At 39.0% G+C, this 13909-nt stretch overlaps 1 pseudogene; it reads right to left on the bottom strand.

The window, feature by feature from the left end:
• Positions 1–5627: 5627 nt before the first annotated feature.
• On the bottom strand, positions 5628–7381 carry LOC102768515 (annotated as a pseudogene).
• Positions 7382–13909: the final 6528 nt, after the last annotated feature.

The following is a 13909-nucleotide window of genomic DNA, read 5'->3' as shown; positions in this document are numbered from 1 at the left end:
TATATAATGATGAATCTGTTACTTGGGCAGGGTTTGGTGAGAACAGCTCATCTGTGCTACGTGGTATTCAGCTTGGGGAGGTTTGAAGGCTATTGGCTGGAATCATCATCTGAAGGCTCACTCATGTGTCAGGTAGTTGATGCTGAGCTGCAGGTCAGATCTTTACATGGGACTGCCAACTGAAAAAACTACTTGATATGGTGATTAGGCTCTAAAGATGTACAGAGAGAGAGAGAGAGAGAGACAGAGACAGAGACAGAGACAGACAGACACCACCAGGCAGAAGCTGTATTTACTTCTTATGATACAACTTCCAAATCATGTAGCATCATTGCTACTATATTCTACTCAACAAAATGAGTCATTACGGCTCACTCATATTCAAAAGAAGGACTAGATTCCACATTTTATGGGAGGAACATTAAATAATATGTAAATAACCACAGATATTACCACCACCACTACTATCTGTTTGTTTTTTAGTATTTAGTGCATGCCATATATAATACTGCATTATATCATGTAATCCTCACCAAATATCTATGATCAACACCATTTTCCCCATTTTAAGATGACAAAAATAATGCTCAGATGTTAAATAGCTTGCCTAGTGTTACAAAGGAGAGGATCTAAGACTAAAAGTCATGACATTAAGCAATGCAAATACTATTTCCATTTGTCATTATACTTGTTTGAAGAAGATAGGAATGCTTTTTTGTGGAATAGTGTCTGACTGCTAAGTAATGAATCAGAGGTTGACACCTTTAAATAGATGTTGTATTAAAATGATAAAAACATACAAGTACTCTCTGAAATGAGTGCCTAGCTAGTCAATAGATAATTATTTAAACTATTATTATCAGTACTAGAGGCCCGGTGCACTAATTCATGCATGAGTGGGGTCTCTTGGGGTGGCTTGCGAGGATCGGGCCCCAGCTTGTGCCCCCAGGCTTGCAGCCCCAGCTCACACCCTTAGCCTCGCAGCCCTGCCTGCCCACCTGGCACCCTGCTGTGGCCTGGTGCAGCCCCCTCACCTGCTCTACCATCCAGCCTGCAGGATGATCGATTGGGGCCAGGCCACCTGCCTGGCTCCCTCAGGTTTTTTTCCCCAAAGTTTCTGACATTATTTCTTCAAATAGGTTTTCTAATCCTTGTTCCTCTTCTTGTCATTCTGGCACCGCTATTATTCATATGTTGCTTTGTTTCACATTGTCCCAAAGTTCCCTTAGGCTTTCCTCTTGTCTTTTAATTTTTTTCTCCACTTGAAGTTCAGTTTGGGTGTGTTTTGCTGCCCTGTGCTGTAATTAGCTAATTCAGTCTTCCTCTTCTCCAAGTCTACTGTTGAAACTTTCCATAGTGTTTTTTATTGTAGCTTTATCACTCTTTATATCCTCTTGATTCTTACATAAGTTGTTCTTTTTTTCATCCATCTGGCTTATGAACTATATGACCCTTATTCTGAATTCTTTTTCTGATATATTGCATGCCTCCATTTTACTTAGCTCCTTTTCTGGCGATTCTTCCTTTTCTTTCCTTTGGGGTCTCCTTAGTTTCCCCATTTTTGCTCTCACCAAAGGATGTAAGTGTTGAGTTGTGCAGGGGCTGCTCTTCAGGTGGCAGTGGCTACTCGGGCAGCTATTGCTCCTTGGACAGTTGTGGCAGTGGCTGCCCATCAGTTGGCAGCAGCTCCTCAGGTGGGCGCTGCTCATGGGGCTGCTCACAGCAGTGGTGGCTCCTCTGGCTGGCAGGGGCAGGCTGCTTGCAAGTTTGCTGTTCCAGTATATGGGCAGGCTGCTCATGAGGCTGCTGCTCCTTGGGCGGGGGCAGGCTGCATGTGGCTGATGCTCATGGGGCTGCTGCTCCTTGGAAGGGGAAGGGCTGCTCATGCCATGCGGCTGCTGCTGTTCAGACGGGGGTGGGATACTTGCAGCTGCTGCTCCTTGGATGGGGGCGGGACACTGGCCGCTCCTGCTCCCTGGAAGAGGGTGGGCTGCCCTAGTGACTTGTCAGCATGCTTTTAATAATCAGCTCTCACATATCAATGTCGAACTATAATGTTGTATACCTGGAGACTTAAAATAGTAATTAAAAGTAATAATCACCTCTCAAGAACTTACAAGATACTTAGTGTAAGAGTAGATACCCAACAACTAGCTAACTCTGTCACAAATCAGGAAGCCTAGGGAGCTTATCGTTTAAAGATACAGAAAATATTGAAGTTAGTGACTCATAAGCTTCCTGGTCATTTGATGAGTTCTGAGCTTCAGCAAAAGTGCAAGGCCCTCTGCTTTTCTTGGCTCTTTCAGCATAGCCTCATAGAGGGTGGTAATTATATGTGGGAGTCAAACAGCTGTATATGATCATCCTCCAGTGTGGATTGGATTTGGAAGGAGAAAGAGAGGCACACGTTTGTAAGGATGTTGTCTATGATACATTGTATCAAATGAAATTGCTGAGATGAGCTCGAGAGCATCATTAGTGAGCCATGCCTTTTGGGACAGTCAGATTCAAAAATGCAAAAAATGCAAAAGAAAAAGATGGTTGTACACATAGTTATGTATGCAGCTATATTCACATCCTTGCTTTGCTCACTTAGATTTAACAATATTGTTGCTGCAAGGATGTTACCTTTAAAAATTCCATATATTAAAAGAAGTGAAATATTTAATCTACCATCCATATATCAATCTTTTAGTTTTGTTTTTGTTTATGGTGAAGTTCAAGTGAAGCAAAGTAAAATCCTTTTATACATGAGCTAAACATTTTTGGTCCAACTAGTAAAGAGTTTCTCTTACTACAAGGTTTGTCCCAATTTGGCAAAAACAAAACAAACACATAAAACCCTAGAAGAAAAGCTTTGAGGAACAGAAAATCAACATGCGTAAACTGAACTTAAGATGTAGTGTTTCTCTGTCAGTTCTTCCTCCAGCTCAAAACTTTGTTGAAAAAGGAAAGTTTAATACGATGTAAACACACAGGATAAATCTATTGTAGGCCAATGCAGCTTGCTGTTCTTTTTTTGCCTGCTAAGCATAAAACACCATGTATCTGTCAAGTGAAGTCTGAAACAGGCAGTTATCCATGAGAATGACACATGTTTCTACTCCACTGAGGCAGATATTTGATGAACATATGGGCTTTTGATGAACACATAATTATCTTATAAGCATTTGTTTTGTGATGTTTTCAACAAAAATACTACTTCTAAAGAGAGCAAGAGAAGTGCATTTGGTGGTTCATCACTTTAAGTATATTATTTCGTGCCAAGATTAAAGAGGCAAAAGTTGATGCTATACCTATCTGCCAAGCCATAACTTTATTTCAAGATGAGCCCTATTTTGATAGATCTTCCAAGAGCTGTATTCCATTTTTCACTGTACCCATATAACCCATATAACTCAAGATATCTGTGCACTGAAGTTTCAGAAGTCAGAGCCTGAGAATCCAGGTTGCAGGTTTAATATAATGGAAAATTTTAGATGGAATTAAAAATCAAGCAGATCTTAAATTTTCTCAATATGTTTGAGCATAGTAAGTGAAAAACGGGGTGCATATGGGATGTTTAGTAGTATATACTCTCTGCACAAAATCAGCCAAGGTGTGTATCATCATTAAATGTTTCATTTCACAAAATGGCTATGCTCAAAAATGTATATTATTTTGATTGATTCAGAACTATCTGAAGAATTCATGAGATTGACATTGACATTATACTTCTCTCACATGTGATTATTTCCATACAAATATTTTGTTAATGCCTATGTCTATATATACTCCAGCTAGAAGAGAAGATATGCTTTTATGTGCCAGGGTAGTAGATTTGGATGTACATTTTGGAGAGAGGTTGAATATATGGAATGTTATTCTAAGCTATATGTTCATAGTCCAAATCTAAGCATTCCAATGGGTATCTCTCATTGCCCCAAAAGAGTTTTAAAGTAATTATTGTGTGATATTTAACTAAGAATAATATGCTATCTTAATAACTTGGCCTCAAGTATATACTCTTAGTTCTTTTGAAAATGGAAGAAAATGCACCCAGCTCACAAATATTTTTGTTAGTCTAACATGTGCCACTTTTACACAGCTCCACACACTGAATTACAATGATTGTCTATCAAAATTTTCTCCTGACTCTGGAATATGTACTTTAGGAGAAGAGCGATTGTGCATTAATCATTTCCATAATATCCTTACTCAGCACAGTGTAGTGAATATGTGAGTGAGAATGTAAGTAAAGGCATAAGCACCTGAGTGAAAAATCTAGTCAACAATGTATGAATGGGTATAGCGCAGTCAAGAAAGGAAATATTTCCAATTTGGAGAAGTAGTATGAATACCAGGAAAAACACTGAGAATGAGGTGGCACTTGAGCTGGACCTTAAAGGATAGATAGAAGGCCATTAGATTTGGTTACTAGTCCTTGGTTACTTTAGAAAACAGGTTCAGTGATATGTTGAGGGCAAACAGTAGATTACAAGAGGCTGAAAATGGGTGCATATGGAAAAAACAAATATAATCTCTCCTTTTAAATAATTTTTGGAGTATTAGGTATCTAGAGGATCCTGATCTAACTTTAAATCCTGGCTTTGCTCTTTACAAGCTGTGTGAGTGTAAGCAAGCTACTGAATGTTTTGATGCTCCAGCTTTCTTGTCTTCTGAAACAAGGATTATGACAGTAACTATTTTTGGTGAGGACTGAATTAGAAATTCTATGTAGGCTAGTATGGCATTTAGTGTAAGTACCCAATGAATGATAAAATAAAACATGAAACAAAGGAGGGAAAGGACAGTAGCAGGAGGGAATAACAAGATTGAATAAGGGATTTTCTTTTTCATCAAGAATTTTGATATCTCAGGTGAGTAATGGCAAATTTCTCATAGTAAAGTATTATAAAATATCCCATGATATTTTCTCAATCAAGATATTTGGCAATCATCAGCAAATCAACAAACAAGTGCTAGAGAGGATGGGGAGAAAAGGGAACACTCGTGCACTGCTGGTGGGAATGCAGACTGGTGCAGCCACTATGGAAGACAGTATGGAGTTTCCTCAAAAAGTTAAAAATGGAACTCCCGTATGACCCAGTCATTCCATAAGAGATCAACGGAAGGACTTGTATCCATGCATATAAGCATAACCAATGGACACAAGACACTGAGGGGTAGGGGAGGCCGGGGGAATGTCAAGGGTCAAAAAAAGGAGACATATATACTATTCTATGTAATACTTTAAGCAATAAAACAAAATTAAAAAAAAAAAAACAAAAAACAAACTCAAAGAGGCCATTAAGAAAAAGAGAGATTTGGCAACCAAAGAAATGATTTTGACTTTGATATTCCTGCTATTCTTGCCTGCCTACCTTTTTCAGTGCTTTATAGTGCTGAGCTATACCTCCTGTGAATCTTTTTTTTAACTAAAATGTTTTTTTAAAATATATTTTATTGATTTTTTACAGAGAGGAAGGGAGAGAGATACAGCTAGAAACATCGATCAGCTGCCTCCTGCACACCCCCTACTGGGGATGTGCCCTGCAACCAAGGTACATGCCCTTGACCGGAATCGAACCTGGGACCTTTCAGTCAGCAGGCCGATGCTCTATCCACTGAGCCAAACTGGTTACGGCTAACTAAAATGTTTTTTAATGGGAACCAGATATATGGTTACAATTACATAGTCCGACACAAAAAACCCATGGGTGGGTCAGGAGTTGGAAAGTTACAAAACAACAAGGGTCACACTTGGGTATAGAAGAAAAGCTGTTCCAGAACTTCAGGAGGCAGGCTAATATGGCCTCTCCCTGCGATCCTGTCTGTGGTCACCCCTGGAGTCCATCTTGCCAGGGCCAAAGCCACCTCTGTCCCTACCAGCCCCATCAGAAGCCCCCATGGTCCCCACCTTGGCCTCGGTAGCCACCTTGATCATAGCCTCCTCTGCTTCCACGATGATCATCTCCATAGCTACCCCCCCATATGAGAGCCTCTGGTCTCCCTCCTGGGCCATCTGGTTTAGGGGCCTTACATGGTTGCATTCATTCCTCCAAGAGAAGTCCATGTTCTCGCATGTAGGATTAGGACACTTCCAGTCCCCAGCTCGCTGCTGTCCTCCACTGCCACCACCTCCACTTGGAAATCCTCCTCAGCCACCACCACCACTGCCACCACCTCCATAGCCTCCACGGCCCATGGGCCCTCCTCGCCTTCAGCCTCCATGACAATTACCACCACCTCAATTGAAATCTGCATGCCGAGTAGCAAATGAAACCTTGATAGGATTCCCAGGGAATTCTTTACCATCAAACCAGTCAGTAGCTGCTTTAGCAGAAGGTGGGTCATCAAATGATACCATTGCCTCTCCCTTTAGCTTTCCCGTTTCCCGGTCTGTGTACAGATTAATCATGGGCTGGCCTGTTTTCTTATTTGTTTTAATAATACCAATCTGCTTGAAATAGTCAGCCACAGACTCAATTGTAACATTCTCGCTCAGGCCTTGCACGAAGATAGTGTTGTTGTCTGAATTATCCTGTTAGGAGTCATGACGGGATCCTTGGTCCCGAGGGCCACCAAATTTGTTGAAGCCACCACGATCACTTATGCCCATGCCGCCTCTGCTTCCATGGCCACTTCCACGACCTCTGGGTTCATAGCCACCACTGCTGCGATTGTAACCACCGCCACCACCCCGGCCTCATCCCCCACGGTCCTGCTGGCCTCCCCTGTAGCCACCACCACCACTACCACTTTGGTCCTGATTGCCATAACCGCCACTCACGGAGGACTGATCTTGGCCATAGTTACCTCCTCCATCCCCTCCACCACCTCCGCTGCTACTGTTGTACTGGTTCCATTGTCCATAGCCTTGAGGAGGATTATAGGAGCTTTGCTGCTCTCCATAGCTAGGCTGCTGTCCACCATAGCCAGACTGCTGACCATAGCCCCCACTCGGGGGCTGCCCATAGTTGCTGCTCTGAGAACTGCTACCATAACCTCCCGAGGTGCTGCTAGGAGCCGGCTGTTGGCCATAGCCAGGGTAGCACTGCTGCCCATAAGATGACAGAACTCTGGCCACCGCCATAGCCACTGGTTGATCCATAACTCTGAGAGCTGACTGGGTGCCATAGCCTGTGTTCTGGGTCTGTCCATAAGAACCATAGGTGCTCTGGCCATAGCCTGAAGTGCCCCCAGACTGGCTGTAGCCACCGTAACTCTGCTGTCCATAGGGCTGGTTGCTCTGCTGGGAATAGCCCTGCCCAGGCTGGGTGGGATAGGCCCCATAGCTTTGGGTTGCTTGCTGGGTATAGTCGTTTGAGGCCATGTCGGCGCACACGCACACAGGCTGACATGCCAAAAAACTCCCACACCACAGAGCGCCGACGTCTCGAGGACTCTCCTGTGAATCTTTATACTTACAGAGCTATTCATGTTTGTTCAGCCTGCTCCTAAAATATACCTGCGATGTGTCCTTAGGATCATGCTATAAGAATTACAAGATGACACAATCATACTACTATCACTTTTTCAAGTTCACTCTTTGAATTTTAGAAGGGATCTTTTAAAAATAATTCAGCATTTATTTTTACGTAAAGAACATTTTATATTTCTAAATTGCACCGATGAAGTTTGTTCTCACGTCATGCATTTCTGATTATGTTTTCAGAGAAGAGTAAATATTTTAAAATTTAATTTACATTTATTTAGCATAATACACAATTTAGAATGTTTTAATTCACACCAATAGCAATTTAAATTAAAACCACTCTGTTACATCCTGGCAACATACTCTGTTAGTGAGGTTGTGGCAGGAACTCTTCTGCATCAGTAGTGCGAATGGAAAGGGTACAGCCTTTACAAAGGGAAAATGTGGCATATCTACCCAAATGATATATAGCAATCCCATTTCTCCTGAGTAGAAGTTTTATTTTTTATTAAATGTATTGGGGTGACATTGGTTAATAAAATTATATAGGTTTCAGGTATATAATTCTCTAATACATCAGTTGTATATTGCATTGTGTGTTCACCACCCACAAGGGTTCTTACAGAGGCACAATGGTGTAATCATTAGCTTGTTGATAATTTATATTCTGCCTCTTTCCACAAGGGATTTTTCCTGTCACTATAAGCCTAAAACAGTGACTGATCAGTGGGGAGGATTTTAGGTTTCATTTTACTCATTAATTATTTAAAGCTCTTTGGATGGATTTGCTAGGCATCTGATGCAGGAGTTAAAAAAAAATGCTATTTGTTCGAAATAGGTGTCTTGGTGTCCTTTGAAACTCAGGTTTTCCAATGGATTGGCCTTAGACCACAAATCAAAGGTCTGCATTCTGTTTGGAAAATATGCTACTTGCTGGGACTAACCAGCAGACCCTGAGTAATGGATGATTGGACCAGTCTGACATATGTTTCTGTGAAAGAGAGGCTAAGGGAGTGCTTGGTTATAGGAACCAAGCAGCCCCATTCGCCTGCCTCCTTAGCCAGTGGTTTGCAACCTTTCTAAAGCATAGTGATTAATCACAAAAACAATATGTAATTATACATGTGTTTTCCGATGGTCTTAGGCGACCCCTGTGAAGGGGTCATGACCCACAGGTTGAGACCTGCTGCTAGGCTTTTACTATAGTAATAGTTTGAACTAAAATTAACCTCTAGATACAATCAGCAGGTTAAGTATTCATGAGAAAGCACATGTTTCTACAAAGACAAAACATAGAGATTCTAGTAAAACACCCGGGGGCTCAGACTTGTTTGGAAAAGTCAAGGCAGGGGCTGCTGCCTTTGGCAAAGTCCCCTTAGAGGCCCCCGACCTTCCGAGAATCCTCCTTACAGATTTTCCAACCAAGTCCTGTGCTTCCCCACAGCTATTCTAAATTTCAATATCTTCGTTTGTATCAATATCATTGAGGTGATTTATGTACAGTAAGATGAAACTTTAAAATGTGCAGTTGGATGAATTTTAACAGATGTTTACATTTGTGAAATCATCACTACAGTCAAAGTACAGGACATTTTTAGCACCCCAAAGTTTCCTCATGCCACTTTGCATTCCATCCCTTCTTGTGTCACCGGCCCTAGGCAACTGTAATCTGCCTTCTGCCAATGTAGATTAGTTTGCATCCTCGCAGTTTTATATTAATGGAATCGTATAGCATATATTCTTTTGTGTCTGATTTCTTTTCTTTTTTAAAAAAATCTATCTTTATTGCTGAAAGTATTTCATATGTTCCCTTTTGATAACCTCCTGACTTCTTTTTAATCAATTTAGTTACTTTGAGACTTATGCATGCTATTGTATATTGCAGTTTTTCATTTTTATTGATTAGTAATTACTACCATTGTTTATTCACTTATTAATAGGAATTTGGATTGTTTGTAGTCTTAGGCACTCTTAATGTTTCCATAGACATTTATGGACAGGAGTTTTTGTGGACATGTTTTTATTTCTCTGGGATAAATATCATTAATTGAATGGCTAGTTTTTAGGGTAGGTGTATGTTCAACTTTTTAAAAGCAATTCACAACTAGTTTTCAAAGTGGTTATACTATTTTACATTCCCACATGGAGTTCTTAGTAGTTCCATTCAATCCACATCTTTGCCGATGTGGTGGTATTTATTTTTAAATTAACCTTCTAAAGATTTTATAGTGGTATCTCATTGTTATTTCAATGTGCATATCCCTGATGTTGAACATCTTTCCATGTGCTTACTAATTTACATATTTTTGTGAAGTGCTTGTTTAAATTTATTTTTACTCATGGTTTTATTGTTTTTGCCTTATGATTATTTAATTGTAACAGTCTTCTTTATATTCTAGACATAAGTCTTTTGTCAGAAATATGTAGTGAAAACATTCTTTCTCATTTTGCATTTAGCCTTTCAGTCTTTTTAATGGTGTCTTTTGAAGAGCAAAAGTTTTAGATTTTGATGTCACAAAGATTTTCTCCTATGTTTTCTTCTAGAGGAAAACTTTTCAATAGAAGTATCTGAATGGTAGAAATGGTCAGTATCTGCATTGCCAAACATAGGAACCACTGGCCATTTTGGCTCCTGAGCATTTGTGAGATGGCGAGTAAGACTGGAGAAATGAATTTAGTTTAATTTTATTTTTGTTAAGATTTAAATTTATATATGAATTGCCATAATACTATAGCTGGTGGCTAATGTATTATACAGTGTCATTCTCGAGGTTTTAGGGGAGCTATGGGGGGAAAAAAGAGGAACAACTGTAATAATCTGAACAATAAAGATTAAAAAAATAAAATAAAATCCTAATTCAAAGTTCCTAATTCTAAGACCCCTCTGTCTCTAAGAAGGATGGCCACTGCTCTCTTTGTCTTGAGGTATTATATATCCTGGAGACACTTTCCCTTAATCTGGGACCCCTGTGCTTTCCTCATTGGTCACTTGGCTACACAGTACCAGTTTCAAAAGTCAAAGCCCTGGTGCCCCTCTCAAAGCCCAGGTGGATGCCCCCTCTTTCTTTTCCTTTATTTTGCACCATTCCTCTATCCTCCTTGAAAATATGTTTCCTTTCCCCTCCCCTTCATATCCTGCAACTTTTCTTTATCCTCTGTGAATGTATGTCTTTCTCCTCCCTTATCCTTATCCTGTGGCATTTCTCTGTCCTTCACATATCCATCTTACCTGTTCAGGTTGGAGTTGCTTTTGATCTACCTAATGGCTGCTTTAATACCTAGCAAGCTTATCTTGCCAAGCCTTGAGACTGAAACCACTAGTTTCTCTGCTCAAAGAGCAAAACGGCCTCTTTTTTTCCTGTTGTGAGATGTTTTATTACCCCTATTAGAGGCCTGGTGCATGAAATTCATGCATGGGAGGGGGGTGTCCCTCAGTCCAGCCTGCACCCTCTCTAATACGGGACCCCTCAGGGGATGTCCGACTGCCTGTAGGACATCCCTCTTGCAATCCGGGACTGCTGGCTCCTAACTGCTCACCTGCCGACCTGATCATCCCTAACCCCTCTGCCTCCAGGGGATGTCCGACTGCCTGATCGCCCTAACTGCTCTCCCCTGCCAGCCTGATCACCCCTAACTGCCTCTGCCTTGGCCCCACCACCATGGCTTTGTCCCAAGGACATCCAGTCTAATTAGCATATTACCTTTTTATTAGTATAGTTGGCTCTCCCAGCTGCTCAGGTCAAGGATGCTTTTGATCTAACTTATGACTGCTTTAATTTTTCAGGCCAAGATGCCTCTATCCTCTCTGGACCCCTTCCCTTCCTGTCTGCCTAAAATAAGCTAGCTAGCTAACCCTTTTCATTTAGGTCTTCTGTAATTTCTCTCAATACTGTTTAGTAGCATTTAATATGGAGGTATGTATCTTATGCTAATTTATTCCTTTGTGATTTTTATTTTTAGACACTATGTTAAATTGAATTAATTTATTTTCCAATTGTTTCTCCTAGTACATAAAGTACAATTAAGTTTTGTATAAATAAACCATGTATACTGCAGCTTTGCTAAATTCACTTATTTTGTATATGCCTTAGGATTTTCTATATAAACAATAACACTGGAAAATAGAGGAATTTTTTTTTGTTTAAATTCTTTTAAAAATTATTGAATTTATTGGGGTGACATTGGTTAATAAAATTATATAGGTTTCAAGTGTGTAATTTTATAATACATCATCTGTATATTGTATTATGTGTTCACCAGCAAAGTGAAGTCTCCTCTGTCACCATTTAATCCCCTCCTTTATCCTCTTCTACCTCTCTCTAATAGAGGGAGATTTAACTCTTCCTTTCTAATATGTATGCCTTTCTTTTTCTTGCCTCAGTGCAATGGCTAGGACCTCCAGTCAACGTTGAATAAACATGCTGAGAGCAGGAAGCTTTACCTGGTTCCTGATTGTAGAAGAAAAGTTTTTATATTTCACTATTAATAGTATAAAATCTGTATAACATCTCTATATAAAATATTCTATTATACCAGTTTGTCTACCAAGTTACTTTTTGGAACACATTTTGGTTGCTTCTAGTCTTTGGAAATTATGAATGAAGCTGTTATAACTATACATGTGTAGGGTTTTGTGTGACCATACATTTCCACCTCATTGCCTAAATACCTTGGAGTATGATTACTGGATCATTTGGTAAGACTATATTTAGTCTTGTAAGAAACTGCCAAATTGTCTTCCAAAACGGCCATATTGCTGTGCATATCCATCAGCAATGAATGAGTTCCTTTTGCTCCACACCCTGTCAGTATTTGGTATTATCAGGTGTTTATTTTTAATTTTTTAACTTTTTTTAAATTTCAGCCTTTTTAATTGGTGTGTAGTGGTATCTCATCATTTCAATTTATAATTCCATAATGTCTATGATTTTGAGCATATTCTCATATTTGTTTGCAATCATGTTTGGAGAAATATCTATTCAAATATTTTTGCCCACTTTTTAATGGGTTGATTGTTTCCTTTTTGTTGTTTTAACTATTGTTTGTATATTTAGGGTATAAGTCCTTTATCACATGTGTCTTTCAAATACTTTCTCCAAGTCTGTGGTTTGTCTTTTCATAATCCTAATGGTGTTTTAGAATACATGTGTTTAATTTTAATGAAGCCCACTTGGCAATTTTTTATTTCAAGAGTCATAATTTTGCTTTTATTTTCATATAAAAAGTTATCACCAAACCCATCATCAGCTAGGTGTTCTCTCTTATCTTTTAGGAGTTTTATAGTTTTGGATTTTATGTTTAGGATTACAATTTACTGTGAGTTAATTTTTTGTGTGAAGGCTGTAAATTCTATATCTAGATTCATTTTTTTTGCATGTGAATGCCATGTTGTTCCAGTACCATTTTTTGAAAGACTATCCCTTCTCCATTGAATTGCCTTTATTCTTTTGTTAAAGATTAGTTGTCTATAGTTCTATAGGTCAATTTCTGAGGTTTCTATTTTATTTCATTTATCTACATGTCTATTTTTTAAAAAAATTAATATTGAAGCAGTGTCTTTCAAGGAATTGGATAATTTTATCTAAGTTGCCAAACTGTGGACATAATATTTTTTAGTCCATAGGATCAGCAGTGGGCAGTTCCTTTTCATTTTTGAAATTAACAAATACTGCAATCTCCTTTTCTTGTCCAGTCTGGCTAGAAATTCATCAATTTTGTTGATCTTGTCAAAGAACCAACTTTTGGTTTTGCTGATTTTTCTGTTTTTAATTTCATTTCTTTTCTAATTTTTAAAAAAATATTTTTTCATTGATTTCAGAAAGGAAGGGAGAGAGAGAGAGATAGAAACATCAATAATGAGAAAGAATCATCTATTGGCTGCCTCCTGCATGCCCCACACTGGGGATCGAACCTGCCACCTGGCGTGTGCCCTGACCAGGAATTTCCTGGTTTATAGGTTGCTGCTCAACTACTGAGCCATGCCAGCTAGACTATTTTCTAATTTTTACTTATTTTATCCTGCTTGCTATAGATTTATTTTGCTTTTCTTTCTTTAGTTTTCTATGATGGATTGATATATATGTATATAAAAAAATCTTTCTTTTTTCCTAATATATACATTCAGTGCTACATATTTTCCTCTAAACACTCATTTTACTGTATCCCATTCATTTTGGTAAGTTGTATTTTCATTTAGTTTAAAATATGTTAAAGTTTTTCTTGATACTTTTTCTTTGACCCATGTGTTATTTAGAAGTGTGTTGTTTAACATCCAAATATTTTGAGATTTTCCAGCTATCTTTCTGTTGTTCATTTCTAGTTTAGTTTCATTCAGTCTATTCTTTTATATTTGTTAAAGTATTTCATGGCTCAAAAGTTGGGCCATGAAACACATGGTAAATGTTCCTTGTTAGCTTGAGAAGAATGTGTAACTGCATCCTTGACCTCTATTCACTGCCGTTAATGTTTCCTACACTCTATCACAGTCACCTT

This window comes from Myotis davidii, unplaced genomic scaffold, assembly GCF_000327345.1.
Source record: "Myotis davidii unplaced genomic scaffold, ASM32734v1 scaffold1416, whole genome shotgun sequence".
Taxonomy (NCBI): domain Eukaryota; kingdom Metazoa; phylum Chordata; class Mammalia; order Chiroptera; family Vespertilionidae; genus Myotis; species Myotis davidii.
The sequence above is the reverse complement of the archived record's forward strand: the minus strand, read 5'-3'. Positions and strand labels throughout refer to the sequence as shown.